The sequence below is a fragment of the Gastrolobium bilobum genome, unplaced genomic scaffold (assembly GCF_033153095.1).
Source record: "Gastrolobium bilobum isolate Gb01-03AN ecotype WA unplaced genomic scaffold, APGP_CSIRO_Gbil_v1 utg1055, whole genome shotgun sequence".
Taxonomy (NCBI): domain Eukaryota; kingdom Viridiplantae; phylum Streptophyta; class Magnoliopsida; order Fabales; family Fabaceae; genus Gastrolobium; species Gastrolobium bilobum.
The window spans coordinates 44,887-53,784 of record NW_026896488.1 but is presented as its reverse complement, the minus strand read 5'-3'; the positions used below and the strand labels follow the sequence as shown (position 1 = coordinate 53,784).

The 8,898-nt window shown below is 29.3% G+C and overlaps 1 pseudogene; it reads right to left on the bottom strand.

The window, feature by feature from the left end:
• Nucleotides 1–1,224: 1,224 nt before the first annotated feature.
• On the bottom strand, nucleotides 1,225–5,813 carry LOC133299966 (uncharacterized; annotated as a pseudogene).
• Nucleotides 5,814–8,898: the final 3,085 nt, after the last annotated feature.

Genomic DNA, 8,898 nt, shown 5'->3' with positions numbered 1-8,898 from the left:
TATTTTAATAAACTAGTATTACTGTATAAACAAGTGATGCGTTAGTTAGAGTTCTATGGAATACAAATTAGACCCTTACAGAATATCTAACAGTTACACTCCCTTATGAGCTGTATTAAATCTCTTAAAGAATTAAATCCAAAATCCGACCCTTTAGGCTCACCAAAGTTGATGATGGAATTAACTAAATTTCAAGTTCAATATCTGTCACACAAAAGAATGACAAAAGAGTGTTTGATGGAAATAGAGTTGTCAAAAACATACTACAAAGAAAAAAATAGATATCAACCAACACAATGCAGATGAACTTCTCCTTAGGAAGGAGGGAAAATTCACTATGAAGCCTAAATCAACTTCTCCTAGCCAAAAGGTAAAGTCATAAGTAAAGGGTCATCAGTCTATTAAATAATAGATAATCAAATAGTGGGTTTATTGTCTCATTTCCTAGACAAAGTTTTTCTTGTATCGAATTTGATTTATCTCATGATCATACTGATTCTAAAAGCTTCATAGCAACCTAAAGTTGTTGGTTAGTGGCAACCCAGTTAGATCTCAGGATTTGACCTGCCCAAAAGGTAGTGGATTGATTCCCAAGAGTTGCAATTCTTGGGAAGAGTGGAGAGGCTCAAATCTAAAATCAGATTAGTCAGGTCCATTGAAACTTTGAACGCTGGTTGGTATTTAAAAAAAAAAAAAAAGCCTCATAACAAGAGCAAAATGTAATATAAATGAACAGTTATTTATGTACTTTAACATAAGAGGCTGTATTTAAAAATAAATAAATTCTTCATTCAATTATCCAGTCATTTAATATATATTTTTGAAAAAAAAAATGTCTTACTTCAAAGTCAAGCTAAAATATCTTCAAACAACATATTTGATTCAATTATACGGGAATAAAACATTGACAACGAAAGAAAAGCCTGATTCAGAAATTATGGGGATGAAAAAGAATCAACAAGTCACCCAATACCACTTAGTCAAGGAAGCCATAAAAAAGCCTCAAAATACTGTCTCCTCAGGAAGTGGAGCAAGAAAGAACACCCGTCATGCCCACCAAGCAAGCAGTGCTACAATGAAAATAAACATAATCAATAACTTACTCATGAATCTAGGATAAAGAACCTATATTGAAACTTTTGAAGATATTAAAACCCAAACATCTATAAATAGGGAAAATTTATATAAAAGGTACCAGACATTTGAAGATCCAATTAATGGAAGCTAGCTAACAAGAGCATCAGTCTGAAAAGCATATCATAGAAGCTAATAAGAGATGCACAGAAGGTCAAGATCCCATAAAATTAATCCCTACTATGTACTATTAAGTTAGGTAATCTTGAACAAAGCTAAAGATATTAACCCTTTATAGACTCAAGACAGATTAGTTCTACTACGGTAGATTAGGATAGTTGATTCACACTCAGCATTCAAAAAGCCAAGCTGACTCTAGTTAGCAGGGAGGATCCACATCATGATCGACATATTACGAATGTCCAGAAGGAAATCTAAGATAAGTAGATTCAGTGATCAGTACTCATGCTACTTCAGTGATAGTGATCTTAAATTGTCTCTACAAAAACTATGATGTAAATAGTTCACTACATAAAAACTACTTCAGTGACAATAATTACATCTGCCAGTGAAAATTCTAAATTATTTACCTCTCTTTTTGGGATTTCACCACTAAAGAAGGACATGGAAGCTCCTGTCAATGCAATGGCAATTAAGGCACCAGCAAATCCTACTCCTGCCCACAAAAGCCACCCCTTTTGAAGATTGAAAGGTTATCTCCAATCTGAGACATTGTTTTTCCATAGAATGGAGAAAAGCTTACGCATAACATATTCTAGTTCTTTAGACATAGGTCAAAACTAAAATGAGATTTAAAACTAATAAGCTGGAAGAATAGCCAAAACAGAAGAGGGCGAGCATCAAATAGTGGTAAAGTTGTTCCTTTGTTACTAAAAGATCATAGGTTAGAATGCGGGAAACAGTCTATTTGTAATTATGCAAAGGTAAGGTTGCGTACAAAGATTGCCTTCACTCCACCCTAACTAGTTGAGATTTAATGGGAAGTGGAATTTTTTAATAGCCAAAACAGAGAAGATACAACATTTTCGGCACGGGACAAACTGGTTGGTATTAGCAGCAGCAGTAAATTGACAAAAAAATCATATAACACAGATTTATTTTTTTTAAAATACAAATATAAATAAGACAGACTTAGGTATGACAATAGTTATTAAAAAAAACTTAAGTAACATTTTGTTTCAGCCCTAGATAAATTTGAAATTTTTTTAAATGATCATTAGCATATTTGAAGAAGTCTTCTTGGAGTGGCTGTAAGTGTTGCCAATACCATAAAGAACTCCAAGTACAACAGCAGTTCTGAGGCTGCAAAAATTAAAGGATAAAATAAGAATATAACCTTGAACAATATGCACTTTAACACTAAACAAAAAATTATAATAAGGTACAAAAAGGTGTTTTATGGCTTTTAGATGAATCCAGCTGCCTCTTTACTTCCCAAAAGAAGGAAACTAGTTAGCAAAACAAAGGCCCAAAGTTAAAAGCAAATGTTACAAAGAAAGCATTCAGACATTCACAAAGAATGTAAGTTTGGGGCAAGAAAATAATCAGAGAATAAGGCAGCCACTGACTACCTAAACTTATGCATATCACTCACTACCATGAGCATCCTGTGATTTGGCTATATATATATAAAATGTCAGTATCACATCAGATATCCTTAACAATGACCAAACCAAGAAAAACCAGAACCAAAAGGTTCACAATTTGACAATCAACTTTGCAGAAGTACAAGGGTGAATGTCTAAACTCTAAAGAATATCTTGCATACCTCTGATCCATAAAAAGTATCTCTGCCTTCTCATCTAAACTTTGCTCATCATACCGAATCCCTAGAGATGGCACAGCTGTTGCCTCAACCAGACCTGTCAACACAAAACGTGCAAAATGTCAATACAAAACGTGCAAAATGTTCCTGTCAACACAAAAAATTAATGACTCAAAGTCCAACACAAGCAGGCACCTAAAACCCTGGAAAATGACAAAACACATATTAGTGATATAACCATAGGCCATAAGTTTCTACTTTTTCAATATAATATGTTCCTAGAAGTAGATTAGCATTATTTGATGTTAGATATGAAACCATATCTATTCCAAAACACACCCGCAATCCACAAGCGAGAGAGGTTAATGTAACAGTTTGCCATTGCCAAGGCACTTCACATCGGTGGAGAATAGGCTATCCCAATACAGACTCCTGAGAAAAGAGAATAATACAAGTGAGTTACATACAATCTTCTCAAGTACACAGTCTTGGAAACAAAAGTGAACATTAGAAAGACCTCTACTTCATAGGGTCACTGAGTAGACCCAGATAATTAACTCACAAAAATGGAATCATTTATCATAGTAAAAGTATAAATTGGATTAACCATCAACACAATCAACTGCCCACTTTAAAAATTATGAAATGCTTGTCACAAGTCAGAGAGAAATATTTGTTCAACTCTCATGCAAATTCAAGGGCAACAATATATTTATGGGTTCGGATTTTGTGCACCACCGGCAGATATTCGCTTTCTGATTCAAAGACAAAATATTGAATCCACTGATTTAAAAAAAATAAAAATTAACAGGATAGGAGATCGTATCCGCCTATAAATATGTGTATACGGCAAATAAAATATTTCTGCCAAGCGTATGCATAAATTATTTTGCCTATATTTATAGAGAAAGATTATATTTACTACATTTTTTTTTTACTATCTCTTATTATTAAATCTTAACCGTAGTTTTCGTCAATCTAACAGTTATAATTTATTGCAAATTAATAATTAATTAATAAGTATGACTCCATAAATTACAACCGTTAGATTGGTGAAAATCAACGGTTAATATTTAGTAATAAGGGGTAGTAAGAAAAAGAGGTAATAAGTATAAGAGTAAATACTCTTTTTGGTCCCTAACAAAAAACACGGTCTCCACTTTAGTCCCTTACAAAAATAAATTAGTCAGTTAGTTCCTGACAAATTCAAAGTGGACCCATTTTAGTCCTTTTGAGGGACTAATATGGGTCTTTTTTGAATTTATGAGGGACCACAATTTCAACTAAATGGGTCCACTTTGAATTTGTTAGGGACTAACTGACTAATTTATTTTTGTAAGGAACTAAAGTAGGGACCGTGTTTTTTGTTAGGGACCAAAAAGGATATTTACTCTAAGTATAATCTCCTCCATATTTATAATTATATGTGCTTTGCATGTCTACTTTTGCTGCAAAATTTTATGGGAAATAAATATCTAATATCTCATGCAACAGAGATAAAGTAGTAGAGTCCACTATTTTTTTCTTTTCTTTTCTTTTTCTTTTTTAAATAGTGGACCCCACTATATTCTCTCTCTTACATGAGATAAATATATCCCACATTTTATTGGGTGTAGCAGACACAATCAAGATCTCACTTAAAGTGGGGACTGCATTTTTTGTTAGGGACTAAAAAGAGTATTTACTCTAAGTATAATCCCCTCCATATTTATAATTATATGTGCTTTGCATGTCTACTTTTGCTGCAAAATTTTATGGAAATAAATATCTAATATCTCATGCAACAGAGACAAAGTAGTAGAGTCCACTATTTTTTTCTTTTCTTTTCTTTTTCTTTTTTAAATAGTGGACCCCACTATATTCTCTCTGTTACATGAGATAAATATATCCCACATTTTATTGGGTGTAGCAGACACAATCAAGATCTCACTTGTTTTTTTTTTTTTTTTTTTTTTAAAAAGCACTTCAGTATACGGAACCGTATTATAGTGTTGCTGCATAAAAAAAATTTGCAATGACAAAAAACTTGTTGCAACTTCGGCAAGTGCACCGGTAATAAAAGTAATAAAAGTGTATTGAGTACGAGATCGTTCTCACGAGAATTGGTTTTCAAGTACTAGTCCGCGAACATCGAATTAGTTGGACAATCGAATTTGAGATGAAAAATTTGAAATTGAAAACAAGCAATAACATTCAATTTCAGAATTAAAAGCAAGAAAGTAAAAAAATGAAAGTTTTGAAAATCAAAAAAGAGCATAATTAAGATTTCGATTTTCCCCAATATCCTTCTTATGTTATGGGGAGAGCTATAAAACTCTATTTATACATATACACACGCACACATATATACGGAATTTTTTAATATTTTCAAGAACCACCATGGTCTTTCAACTAAGAAATTAACACGGCACCAAAAAAATATTTTTTCTCTCTCCTCAACTTTTTCTCTCTTTCTCTCATCTTGGCCCCACCAAATTTTTTTGGGCCCGAAACACACAAATATCGCTCCATATATACATGGGAAAAAAGTATGTGTCATTTTAAAGGAGGTAAAGTTATGTCATTTTAAGTGAGAAAAAAAGATAGATAAATGAAAAAAATAATGGACAAAAAAAATAAAAGTACGGGTCTCATTACTTTGTAAGAGTGAAATGACACGTTTGAAAGGACATACATGCCCATTTTCTTTTTCATTTTCCTTCTTTTTCTATTTCTCCGTAAGGGGCCAATAAGAACAACAAAAGGAAGAAGCTAGGTGAAAAAGCGCATACCTTGTCCTGAAACTTATTTCCAGAGTTAAGAAGCAAAATGAACGAAGACCTTTTTCAGAACACGAGCTTGTATGGGTGCTGAGAAGAAATGGAGGGGCTTGTTTGAATAATATTGTTGACCAACACAGCTTGTGGGAATGGAAGAAGGCCCAAGGCAGTGAAGTAACTACCATCGAAACCATTGTCTAACGTTGAGAATGCCAAACAAAACCTTATTTTTCTATAACAATCAAGTGAAACTGAAAATTGAAATGAAATTTAATCAGAAATCCTCTTCGCCCTATCATATTTGTTGGGAAATTAAAATTGGTCTGCTTACCCAAAAAAAAAAATTGGTCTTAGTTTGGACTTTGGGGTGAAAAAATCTCATGTTACTTGAAAATTCCTTCATAAAGTGTATTTTGATTTTACTTAAAAGAAAAATTGATGCACGTTGCCTGAATTAAATGCATTTAATATTTTTCTTGTTATAGAAGATATAATTATATTTTATATATACATAAAAATATATAGAGCTCATGTGATCAATCCATGTAAAAAGAAAAAAAAGAAAAGCAAAACATAAGTCTTATAATATAAGAGACATTAAATTTTAATTAAATATATAATTATGATTTTTTATTTAGTGAGTAACTATTTAGTGTATATTTCAATTAATTTATTTTTCTTTAAGTAATTTTTATAATTAGAATATTCAAAAATAATATTTAATTGAAATATTAAATATACTTCTTATAGAGTATAATATAAAAACCTTTATTACAAATTTGATAATTATACTATTTGATTTTGTTTTATTTATTTGTTACAATATTTGCATGCACTTTTTTATATTACATACACAATTCAAATGAAAAAACATCACCACGTTTATTTTGACATGTTTATTAAATTTTTATGAGACAACAAAATATTTATTATTGTTAATATTTTTTGGTAAAGTACTCTTTATTTTTTATTTCAGAAAATAATTTTATATTCTCATTTTAATTACAATTTGATATTTTTTTCTTAAAAATTTATGTTATTTCATATTTATAAAAATATTGATGTATCTTTATAGACAAGATAAAAATTTCTGATCAATAAAATATACTTAAATTGTTTATATATATATAATAAAATTATTAAATTATTTAAATACTTTTTTATTGGAAAAATACTTTTTATTTAGAGGAGAACTCATCACAAAGATGGGCCATATTGAATCGACAAAAGAAAACCATGGTCATGGGAAAGGCATAGGAAGAGAACAGTGTGTATTTTCAACTTTGACATTGTAAAACTGCATTATTCACATATCTTTCAATAAAGCTGTCTTATAGAAACTTATTAAAATATTCTCATAATTAAAACTTTCAACAATAAGATTGAAAAAAATTATAAATATATAATAAAAAGATTCATTTTTTCTACGATTAATATATATAAATTATTTATATTGAGACCAAAACGACGTTGTTTTGGAAAGAAAATCAATGTATTTTTGTAGTTATAATTTTTAAATCTTTCAATCCAAAACAACATCGATTTGAGAGTAAATATAAATAACTTATCTACATTCATTATAGAAACATTAAAGCTATAATAAAATAGTTCTTTGAAGCATTCTAAAAGATAAAAAAATTTGAAGTGTTAAAAATAAACAAGAAGTCAAGAAGAATATAAATCAAAGAAATGTAAAAGTCAATTTTTTGAAATAATAGTTAAAAAATAAAAAGATAAAATTAAAATTTTAAGAATTGTAATGAGACAATAATAATAATCTATGATAGACATTAATTTCTTTTCTTTTCATTTAATGGATCCTTTTAATTGAAATATTCTCTATATTAATAATGGGAAAATTATTTATCTTTTTAAATGATTTTACTTTGTGTCATTTTAGATCTTAACTGTTGATTTCTGTCAATCAATGATTATAATTTATTGGACCAAATTTATTAATTAATTAATAATTCACAATAAATTATAATTATTGATTGACGAAAATCAACTTTTAGGATCTAAAATGATACAAATTTATATCTTTTAAAAAAACAATTTTTTTCCCATTAATAATATACATTTCAGTTGACCAAACATAATTGTAATTATTTTGTTTTGAAGTAGCGGTTTGTCCTATTTAAATACTCACGGATATATAGTATTAAAATTTCTTTCTTTTTAAATAGATCCTCAAAGAAAAATGAAGGTTGGAACTCCAACACTCATCTTATTTATTTGTTTTTAATAATATTTACATACATTCTTTAACTTTATATACATAATATAAAACAATAGTTATTACATATATTCTGACTTGTTAATTAATAGGATATGAAAAATATTTACAAATGTTATTATTTATATATTTGTTTATAAAATAATTTTCTAACTCTACTTAATTTCATTTTGATAAATCTTTTGTGAAGACATTATATACTAATTAAAATATCTATTAGTTATGTATCAAAAAAAAATATCTATTAGTTATATTATCTCATATCTATAAAAATATTTATTTTTTATAAATAAAATAAAAGTATATTATCAATAAAATATACATAAATTGAATAAAACTATAATATTAAAAAAAATGTTCAAGAAAGGACATACCAACACAACTACACGAGTGATAATCGGAGGAAAGCCCACAAGGAGTCCACATCGTGAAGGAGGGAAAGGCAAAAAGAAAGGGACATAATGTAACGTAAGATTTGAAATTGTATATTTCGCATTCATTTGTCAAAATTCTAGTGACAAAGTTGTCACACATAATTTATGCAAATATTCTTATCGTAAAACATTAATTTATTATCACTACTTAAAAATAGCTTATTTATTTAAAAAAAAAATAGCTTATTTGCAATAGGCAATATTTGTCACAAATGAGCAAAATCAATTGCAAATAAGATTTGCGACAGAATTTGTTATGAGAAAATGGCCGTCAACAAATCCCTCGTCATAACTTGCGATGGAATCAGATCGTCGCAAATGGCAAAAATGGAAATAGAGAAATAATATTATATTCCACCGCAAGTGGTGACGAGGCTCCTATCGCAAATTTGTCGCAATTGAACTGTCAAATTTGTGATGGCATTCTAAACGATCTCGTCGCAAATTTGTGACAGAATTATATGATGAAGCAGTCATAAAGGTTGTGATGGGATCATTTAGAATTATATGATGGTCCATTGCAAATATTTTGTTTCATACTTCTCAAATTCTATGCCTTTTGCCCTTTTAAAACCAACCTAAAAAATATTAACAAGAGGGAAAAAGAAT